Here is an 11,013-nt window from a genome sequence, read left to right on the forward strand (position 1 = left end):
AGACGAACGTCACATGTTGACGTTTCTGGCTTTTGTATGGTTTAGATTGGTTTGGTTCTTCGGTCGTTAGAAGACTCGAAGCTGACAACTTGGTATAACTTGGACAGAATGTGGTGTATCTCATGCCCCCCTCCCCCCTCCCCCTCCTCCCCCCCCGCCTCCCCCGCTTTCCACACTTTGAGTTTTTCTCCTTTAAACCCCCTATACTGGGAACGAGTTGTAGAAGTACTGTATCGGGTTTTGTTTATCGGAAGAGTCGCAATTTCCTGCCTGCTGTATACTCACTACTTGATAAGGTCTTGAGCATAAAGCTCTGTTCCTGTACCTAGGTAAAAACTAATTTTTGCTTCCAGTATTAGGGTTATGAATCACTGTAGCATCTAACCACAAATGCCACTGAGAACATGCACAGGCATATTATATACTACTGTGACTGACTGTAAAGTGTACGGCACATAATATTTATAATTGATAAATATTTCACACACACACACACACACACACACACACACACACACACAACCACTTTATTAGTCTACAATGAAAATTTTTTTGTCCGAAAATGCACTCGATATTATCAACTTTGTAAATAGAATCACTTCACTCCTTAGTTCATACTGATCGTTTTTTACCTTTTTTGTTTGAAGACTAGTGGCATGCTGAAAAACGTTTAATTTGGGTTTCTATAATCTCAGGGAAATTACTCTCCCCTCGCCTCGTGAGAAAATTCAGAATACTTTCAATATCATGGGTATTGCTTTGGCAATATAAGAAAAAAATGTAGTAAAGCAAAATGTGGAACAGTTACAAATTGGGGATTGATGATCATTACTATGAAATGAAAGCAGAAATGCCAAATTAAACAATTACTATTTAACGAAAGAAGCTTTTTATACAGACATCTAACATCTCGTGTATTAACTTTTTAATTTTGGACATAAGGAATTTTTGCAGTATTCGGCGAAATACGTAGAAATTACAATAATCTTAACCCGACTCTTTAGTGAAAGAAAAAAGTATTCACAGTAAAGTCATATCAGTAATTGCAATTGGCGATAATAATGGCACAATTAAACAAATTCCTGACAGGAATACAATTTCAGTTCATTTGAACAAAATGGAAGAAAATAGGAGTCTGATAGCGTAAGGTGCTGTCGGAAAGGCGCGCGACTAGAGGAGGAGAGAGAGAAGACGAGCGTGCATTCTTATATGGAACAAAATATAGATGATGTTACGCCGCTCTCATTATCCTGGGAGTACATATTCGCCGACTTGCAGCGCAGTTCATTGACTCAGTGGTTAAATTATATCTTTAACTCTTGATATTTCGATAGGAAAGGTAAATGGTATGTTTATTAAGTCGCAGGCAGGGCACAATATTACAAGTAGCTGTTCAGGATCTGATTTTCCAGTTTTCGTTCGCGTTTCTGTGTTATATTGGGCTCTACGTTGGTAATTACAATGAATCAGTTCTAACAGTGTTTCACAACTAGAGACCATCATCTCTTGATGTTCCTTGTTCAATGAACAACAGACAAACGTGAAGAGGAACGTCTTTCCACTTGTCAATACTGCAACTGTGGCCTAGTTAAGCAATTGATTTCAAAATTATCAACTAATGTAACGGCTGATATTCACGTATAATAAGAAGAGTTGTTTGTGTGGAACATGTACATAGAAGATTCACCTGGAAATCTGTGCTGCACTGGGTTTAAATGTTAAATCGCACACATCGAGAGAACCAGTCAAAGAACTGGTCCATGCATTACAGGAATACTATTACCAATCAGGCCTCAGAGATGAGTGGAAGTTCTGAGTTAATGACGTAGAGAACTCACACCACTTGCAAGGACGACCCGCTCGTGTTCCAGTATGAGCGATAAAACACAGAAACGCAGAAGTATTTGTTTCTTAAGCATTTTTTATTGCAGTATAAACTGCCTATCTACAAAGTGATAGCGTGAAAAAACGAACAGTTGAAGCAATGCTTATTTAATTTCTTGTTGATGATACCAGCACCTCACAGCACAACAACAGCGTGAAGGAGATTACACTTTTTGCTGAACAGATATTGTAATTATGAGTTGATCTTTGATAGTTTCTTTTTAGATTCGTGACATATTTTTGGGCATGGTGGGTGGCAGGGATCTGTGACCATAGTGTGCTGCAGTTGTGCACATTACCAATTGTTTTATAACTTCTCCATCGTATGTAAGAAAAATGTATCCAACGGAGAACTCTGGCTATGATACAAGGCAATAATGCAGCCATTAACTGGACTCATCTGGGCATCCTCAAAGAAAACAAAACTGAAAATACGTTCAGTATTAGTGTGTAAAAGTTAAGTAATGCAAACACCAGGATTTAAAAAAGGAAGCTATTTGATGGACCTCAGCAACTGCACTCGCAATGCATGGGTTAATGCTGCAAGATGATTCTGGGAGTACCACATGTTTTTGGCACTGAAAATGATACATTTTTGTTTTTGAGGTCCTTGCATGTAATCGTTACAGCCTGGTGTGCGCATGTATGTACCAGTTCACAGCAGTCATTATTGATTCAAGAACAGGTAATATGTTGGAAGTTCATTTGCTTAATAGCCAAGTACAGTGTGTGGTGCTCTTATGACTGAATCAAACATTTGGGGAGGGCAGTGACTTTTGATTGAAACAAAATAATTACAATAAGTGAAGATATTCCCTTTTCGTTATAGGAACTGTAATTCGGAATTTCTTGATCCAGAATTAGAGCTTGCAATGAACAAATTATATCGTGAAAGCTATCCTGTAATCATAATCTCAGATGCTGTAATTGTAAGAGATCAGATGGAAAACAGTAGCGTGTATATTGGTTGAGTCGCTGGCACTTTCTCTGTTAGTGGCTCAACATTCCGTCTTAAACATTGGTGGATGTTGCCCTGTTGGAATGTCAGGAGTGCTCAGGAGAACTTGCGGTCTGACTGTGGCATCTTCCCCCAGCTAACGTTTCACAGTGAGGCAGCTCGGACTTTACTAACAGATTGTCAGCTGACTGTGTGAGTCAACTCCTGTAAGTCAACCTAGAGGACTAGTTGTTAACTTGTTGTTTTCAAAATCAGAACAGAAAACTGTTTACCAAAGTGGAACAATAGTTGCTTCTCGCCCACTAGTTTTTGTTTTGTTGTGCTAGGTCTCAATTTTAAATGACATACCGATCAAGGAACATTGCACAGACGAGTGAAATTGAGGAACTGATGTTTTCACACATTTTAGGGCTTGTTGTGTAGATGGAACATAAAGGATATTCTTTAAAATTTTATTGTTGTGAATTTGCTGCTCTTCGCTGGTGACATCAATTTGATACAGGGAATATACCAAGGTGGTGCAGTGAACAGCATTAGTGAAGTGCCCATAGTGTTCGCAGATTCTGAGAAAGGGCAGCGGGCTACTCAGTGATCCCATGTTTCAGAATCACCTGCAGTGGAACCAGTTCAGGAGAGCGCAGCCGTGGACGTGGGCACCCACCAAGTGATGGCCTTACAGGACTGGTCTGACGCAGTGTGTGTTGAAGAGCTGAAAGCTTACTGAGCCATCAGCAGAAACCAGGTAAGCACGGGACAAGCTGTTCATTTCCCAGCTCTAAGTACGAATATGCTCTATAGTGTACAACACTCAGTACATTCAGTCGTGCTTCCCTCTGGGTCTCCTTAATGAAGCTTGTGCTGTCAAATTTATATTCATTAATAGCTGCAGAAGCCTTATGCAGGTACGAGGGTTGATCCAAAAGTAAAGTTCCAAAAGAGCTCCAGCCACATGAGGGTGCTAGGCGACGTCTGTCAACACAACACCACACTGCACGTGACTGTTTCCCCCACTCTAAATTCCACCCAAACGTGCTTTGCTGCACTGCGCTGCCCAGTATTGGCTCGGCAGTAGTCTACGATGGAGGTGCCATTGTTTATCCCACTGAGTATGAGATTCGTTATGTAATTTGGTTTTTGCACGCAAAAGATGCTCCACGCATGAATACTCGTCAGTTGACCCTAGTATATCGCGACAAGTGTGTGTTCATTGACATGTCCGAAAATGGTGAAGAGAGTTCAGTGCCACTCGGTCCACCATCAAGAACAGAGTAGAACCCCTTCAGTTTTGGAGGTGGTTATAGAGATGGTCCAACCTGAGGTGCTTCAAAATAGGAGCAGCGCCGTCTGTGAACATGTTTCTCGGATTCCTGGGAGCTCTTATGGTACAGCTGAAAGAGCTTTAAAGAAAAAATTGGGGTATCACAGATATTTCGCTTGATGGGTACTGTGTATACTGAAAGCAGAACACAAGAGAAAACGCCTTCACTGTTCTCGCCAGTGTTTTCAAATGTTTCATGAAGATAGGGAAGAATTGTTGGACTCCAATGCTTCAGGAGACGAAATGCGAGTCTTAAATTTCACTCCCGAAACGAAAGAAAAATGGCGTCACTCAGGATCACCAGTCGCAAAGAAGTTTAAACTAACTACTCCTGCTTGCAAAGTCATGACCACTGCGTTTTGGGATCATAAGGGGATACTGGTGTAGGGCGCACTCAGCCATTGTGAGGCAAGCTGAGGAGTTACTTGGTTGAGAAGCTGCAGCTCTGATCCAGTGACACCTTGATGACAGGGTGGCAGTTCAGTTATTGTGAAACACTGGAAAATCAGGCGAGCTATCCAGAACCACCAAAGGACAACTCACAGAAGTGTAACGCCGCTTCACGGTAACGCCCGACCTCACGTCTCCCACCAAACCCAGGAACTTCTGAAAAACTTCGGTTGGACTTCCTGCCCCACCCATTGTGCCAAGTGATTGTCATTCATTCCCCAAGTCAGAGGAACACTTGGGGGCCAGCTCTCTTGGAGCAACGATGAAGTCAAAGAAGAGGTGACACGCTTTTTCAGTGGGTTGGCGGCAGAGTTCTGTGACATGGGCACACAGGAATTAGAGCACCACCTACAAAAATGCATATGAAATGATGGCGATTATATTCTTCTTTCCAACATTGTAAATTTCTGTGAGAATAAACAATGTTGTCTACTTACAAAAATAAAGGGAATCTCACTTCTGGATCAATCCTTGTAACTTACAATTGCTTTGAGTACCTTCCTATTAGACCTTAATCATATATATAAACAGAACTGCTTTCAACTGTTGTTTTTAGTCAATGCATCCTTATTTGCAGTGACAATTTGTTTTAAACTGAATGTGTACAAGAAGTTCTTACATAGATTTTTGTATCAAATGTCTGCACAGAGGACACACAAGACATCGCTGCCCACATCATTGGACAGAGTGATGTCTGTAGTTTGCAGCCAAGGGTGGCTAGTGATCAGGTCCTGTTGTATGCACACTGCAGGTTGCTGTAAGCCTATAGTGTTTAAATTTGCTTAGTGTCTCTGTACCATGTATAAAGGGCTTCATACAGCATAAAGGGAAGATGAGATGAAGATAGTGTGTCACTCACAACTGACATATGGAACAATGTGCCATGTTGCAGCATGGTGCATGGAGGGCAACAAAATATTTACAATTTCCCAATTCTGATGTTGCCATGCAGTAAATATTGATCTGTGGAAACTTCAGATGTATCAAAGCAGACAGAGTAACCACAGTTGCTATATCAGTACTATAGCTTTTGTGTTGCCTAGTTGTCTTTTACTTTCTCAGTACAGTTATGCAATATACTAGAAAATTTAACACGCACATTCTTTGCTTGTCTCCAAGAAGTACAGGGAAGGTTCTCTGTCAGAATTTACATGGAAGATGTCGAGAAAACAAGGTGACATAGACGTCTGTGCTCCAGTGTGTGGTTGCCTGCTCCTCATACACCCTGCAACCATAGGATGACAACCAGTCCTCATGGCAGCTCAGAATGGTCCTCCACAATGCTAAGTCATCTTGTCTATTTTTCTTCTGTACCATTTTCGGCCATAATACATGCAGTGCTTGGCTACACTGCCTTCTGTGATGCACAGAGAAGGGATGTAGTAGTCAACATACTTTACTTTCATCCTTGATGAAAAAGCATCAAATATGTCTGCCTGTCTTATGTAGGGTTCTCTATGGCTTTACTATAAACTGTCCAGTGAATGCCACACAATATTTCCTTCTATGGTACAGTCACTACCCTTCCCTATTTTCTCTCTTGCTATTGATATTCCATCTATGATAACTTCAATAACAGAGATGTTCACATCCAGCTTTCCTTTGTTACACACCAACTTACAGTTGCACGATATCTCATGCCAGTCTAATAGCAAATAACACTTACAAATTATCATTCATTTTTAAGTAGACTTAAATATTTACGTAACACCTTATATGCTTCTAACATACTGAAAACCTTTCTTTACTGTAATATTGTCTACACCTCTTAGTCCATTTGTAATTTACTTATGACCTGTACTGTAAACCATTCAGTCAGATTTCCTCTTATTCAGTGTAGATTCCATGGCTGAAAAAAGGATACTGCTAGAGCTCTACATTTCCTTGTAAAGAAATTATCTTGACATATTACACATTAAGGTATTTTTCTGCATTATGCCTGCCACATACTCGTTTTATATACTCTATCAAATGACACAGGTACTCGTGTTTTAAGCTTTTGATGTTAACCGTAGCAGTTAGATGTATTTGCATGTCCTGAAAATGCTCTTAATCAGACGCATCAGATCTTTTTCATATTACTGACTATCCTCTTCTTCATTACCTCATGGTTCACAAAGTGTTGGGTATTACTTGTCAATCAGCTTATTGTTACACTCATTTATCACAAATCTTCCCACTCACATCTTCATGTTCATAAGTTGGAAAGGAGAAGCGGGTTCCTCCAAAGGGACTGGTGTGGAGCCAAACAACTGTTACTTAACCCTGTAAGTGACATTGTTAAATATGTATAGCACTACAAACAACTGCAGTTACCATATACTAGTATAACTATTTTTCCTATTCATTGGTATGAATATTACCACTAAATAACTCTCTGTAGAACGGAGGTGGAAAGTGCAGTGACTATCACAGTGGACTCAAATTTGGGTTGGTGGTTCAAACCACCATCCTGATTTAGGTTTTTTGTGATTTCCCTAAGTCACTTAAGCAAATGCCAGGATTGTTCCTTCAAAAGTGGGAGACTGCTTTCGTTCCCCATTCTTCCCTAATCCAGGCTCTTGCTCTATCTCTAACGACCTCATTGTCAGTGAGATGTTAAACACTAGCCTATATAGATACACACACACTCAAATGTGTGCACATGAAGTGGCAGTGTTGCTCCATAGCTAAGTATCAGGTTCCACACACGAGTGTTCGATACACACACACAACCCTATCATGATGTAACTCGAGTTTCTGCTCAGTCAGTGCTATCTGTGTTTTAAAATGAAGTATCATCATTGTTACTATTCCGTGTCAGACGACAGGTCTGTGTGAACCAATGGACACCACAGACATGTAGAGGTGCACCAGCTCCACCATGACCTCACCTGGGGAAACACTATAGGGTTCAAAAACATCTTCCAGGCTGTTCAATACTGTAGAATCATTCAAAATTCACATATGCTATATCACCATTGGATGGGAAAGATTAGGAAATGATTCATACAAATTATCAGAATGATAAGCTTTTTGATTGTATAAAACGTTTGTGTATGTAAATTTTTTCATTTCCTGCATGCAATTACTATTAGTTGGAACAGTATTAGCATTCCATGTGCATCAAACTTGTATAGAAACTGGAGTTTCTGGATGATGAAGTTAATTTATCTGTTGTAATACCTCTGTCAGAATAGGAAAAGTGCTTTGTATTTAGCTTATAGAGAAATGGCACATGCAATGTAATATGAGAAAATAGGTAGGGTGATGGTTGTGAGGTTGAAAACACAAGTGGTACTATTCATTTTTCGGTACATAAATCAGCACTGTGAAGTAGTGTGTGTTCAGAAAGTCAATGTCTGCTTTGTGGAAGATTTCTGATCACAATATAGTGCATGAAACATGAATTTTTGTCTCAGATTTTAGGATTTTTCGGTACATTATACATGTGGCAGCCACAAGAAGGTTAGGGGTGTGTGTGTGTGTGTGTGTGTGTGTGTGTGTGTGTGTGTGTGTGTGGGGGGGGGGGGGGGAGAGAGAGAGAGAGAGAGAGAGAGAGAGAGAGAGAGAGAGAGAGAGAGAGAGAGAGAGAGTTAGAGAGAGAGTTAGTTTTTAAGTGAGGATTTGAAGAGAGGTGCACACTGTTATAGGGTTCAGCTTGACTATGTGCATGTGTGCCTGCATTCTCTTATACACACACACACACACACACACACACACACACACACACACACTGAAATAGTACGTATGGGGAGAGGAAGGAAAAAGAAAGAATGAAGATTAGCATTTAATATCCCGTCGGCATCAATGTAATTAGAGGTGAAGCACCAGCTATGAATTTTTCAAGGATGGGGAAGAAAGTCGACTGCCCCTTCAAGGGAACCATACCTGCACTAGCCTGGAGGTATTCACGAAAATAACAGCAAGCCTTAAATTGGATGGCTGGATGCATATTTGAAGCATTGTCTTCCCAAATGTGAGCCTGGTGACACATTGTTACAAAATCTGCCAGTAATTGAATGGAACATTTTTGCATTTTGTCAGGATAATGTACTCGTATTTAAATACTGAGAAATGGGATTTGTTTTATGTTACCTTTCGTAGGTTTGGGAGGGTTTCCTGGATACAGAGAACTAGCAATAGATGAACCATATAAGTCAGTGGCAATAAACAATTGGTTAGCAGTAACATCCTGAGGTCAAAGGATCTTCACTTTGAAAACAAGTGTGAGAAAACTTGACAACTGAGTTTCTTCAGAAACTGCAAAAAAGGAATTTTTATTGGAAAGTCGATGAAGACTTTGATAAGGCACTACCATAGTATGTCTGTGACCCACTTTATTGTGGAAAAGGGGATATAGTGGGCTTCTTCCTGAATAGGTGTGCAGTCAGAATTGTTTCATGTGTTGTAGTTTTCTCGATAAGATAGGTATGTGTGTCATAAAGCCTGAGAAATGTTCTGTTTTGCGCAGGAGACTTTCTGGTGAGGAGAGAGGCAGGAGGCTTGTCTAGGCAGCTGAAGACGGGGCAGTGCAGGAGCTGTGGACACTGCTGACAGCTGGAGCAGGTCTGTGGGCGAGGGGTGTGGACGAGATGACCAACCTGCACCGTGCAGCAGCCGACGGAGGCGGCGAAGCTGAAAGGTGTCCGGTGGGGGGTGGACGCCAGGGACTTCTGCACTGGGCCGAAGCGAATGGATACACAGCTGCGGAGCAGCAGCTGGTGCCGCCCTTTGCCGACACCGACGCCAGTCGTGTGGTCGGGTGGACGCCGTTGCGTTATGCGTTATGCGGTGTGGTATGGACATACAGGGGTGGCAACAGCGCTTCTCGTGGCAGGGGCTGTTGGGGAGACGAGGGATGACTAGAGGAGGAACACCGCACTGGACCTACCTGGGCAGTGCTGCAAACAGCAGCATATAGACATACTGTCACTGAGCTAATTGATCGACAAAGCTATGTGCAATAAAAATGAAATAATTTAACTGTGTCTACTTGTTAATTTAAATAAGGAATGCATTAAATACACCTACAGTCACTCATTTGTACTTACCTTTAAACAGGAATTATAAGCACTCTATTACCACTCCAGCAAAACTGAATCAAACTGTCCATTCGCATGAATGGACACAGGCAGACAGTGTTTGTTGGTAATGAGGATCACCCTGTGGCTAAACATGCCTCGGTGCACGGCCAGCACATCGTTAACACCGTCTGGGTGATCTGGATACTTCCCACTAACACCGACCTATCAGAACTCCGGAGATGGGAACTTGCCCTGCAATATATCCTCTCTTCCCGTTACCCACCAGGCCTCGACCTCCGTTAATTTCGTTGCCGCCGCTCATACCTCACCTGTCATTCGACAACATCTCTGCCTCTGTACTTTCGCCTCGACTGACATCTGTGCACAAACTCTTGGCCTTTACATATGTCTGCTTGTGTCTGTATATATATATGTGTGTGTGTGTGTGTGTGTGTGTGTGTGTGTGTGTGTGTGTGTGTGTGTGTGTGTGTGTGTGTGTGTGTGTGTGTGTGTGTGTGTGTGTGCGCGCGCGCGTGCGACCACACACACACACACACACACACACACACACACACAGTGTATACCTGTCCTTTTTTCCCCCTAAGGTAAGTCTTTCCGCTTCCGGGATTGGAATGACTCCTTACCCTCTCCCGTAAAACCCACATCCTTTCGTCCTTCCCTCTTTCCTGATGAAGCAAGCGTGGGTTGCAAAAGCTTGAATTTTGTGTGTGTGTGTATCAACATACCAACGCTTTAGTTTGGTAAGTTACATCATCTTTGTTTTTAGATATATAAAACTGAATCATAGGTAGATATGAGTAAACTAATTTGAGTGTTAACAGACAACCTCTCCCTGAAGAAAAATGTCTCGAACATATATCTGCAGTAAACTTTGCAGAACTGAGAAAAGTCACTTCATTGCTGGTAAGGCCAACCACACTATTATGTCAACAGTGGAAAGTACAGTGTGAGTCAAAATGGACAATACAACTTTGAAATGATACAGGAAAGTGTTGAGACAACATACAGATACGGTAGATGTGTCTTTCTACTTCGTTTCATGAAACGAACTCTGCATCAAGACTGATTAATGTGACCACGATGGGACGGTTTGCTACCAGCAAGACTGTGCAGCACTTCATTTCCTCACGGAGGTTCGAGATTTCCTCGATAATCTCTTCCTGGGTCGGTGGATTGGCTGTGAAGGGTCAATCACATGGCCACCTCACTCTCAAGACTTGACACCACTGAATTTCCTTCTCTGGTGTGGAACAGCATGTGTAACTTCTTCCTCTACCAAACAGTTTAGACGACCTGAAAAATTGAATCTATGCTGCCACTGCACAAATTATGCCCAGTGTACTTCAATGAATGTGGGAAGGAATCGATTAGCTTAG

General features: G+C 41.7%; 1 long non-coding RNA gene across 1 annotated transcript; it reads left to right on the forward strand.

The window, feature by feature from the left end:
* Positions 1-225: 225 nt before the first annotated feature.
* Positions 226-9,629, forward strand: LOC126427275 (uncharacterized). The gene is made up of 2 exons (XR_007576619.1): positions 226-3,584; positions 9,064-9,629. It is a non-coding gene; the product is annotated as an uncharacterized LOC126427275 (long non-coding RNA).
* Positions 9,630-11,013: the final 1,384 nt, after the last annotated feature.

This window comes from Schistocerca serialis, chromosome 11 (assembly GCF_023864345.2).
Source record: "Schistocerca serialis cubense isolate TAMUIC-IGC-003099 chromosome 11, iqSchSeri2.2, whole genome shotgun sequence".
NCBI classification, from domain to species: Eukaryota; Metazoa; Arthropoda; class Insecta; order Orthoptera; family Acrididae; genus Schistocerca; species Schistocerca serialis.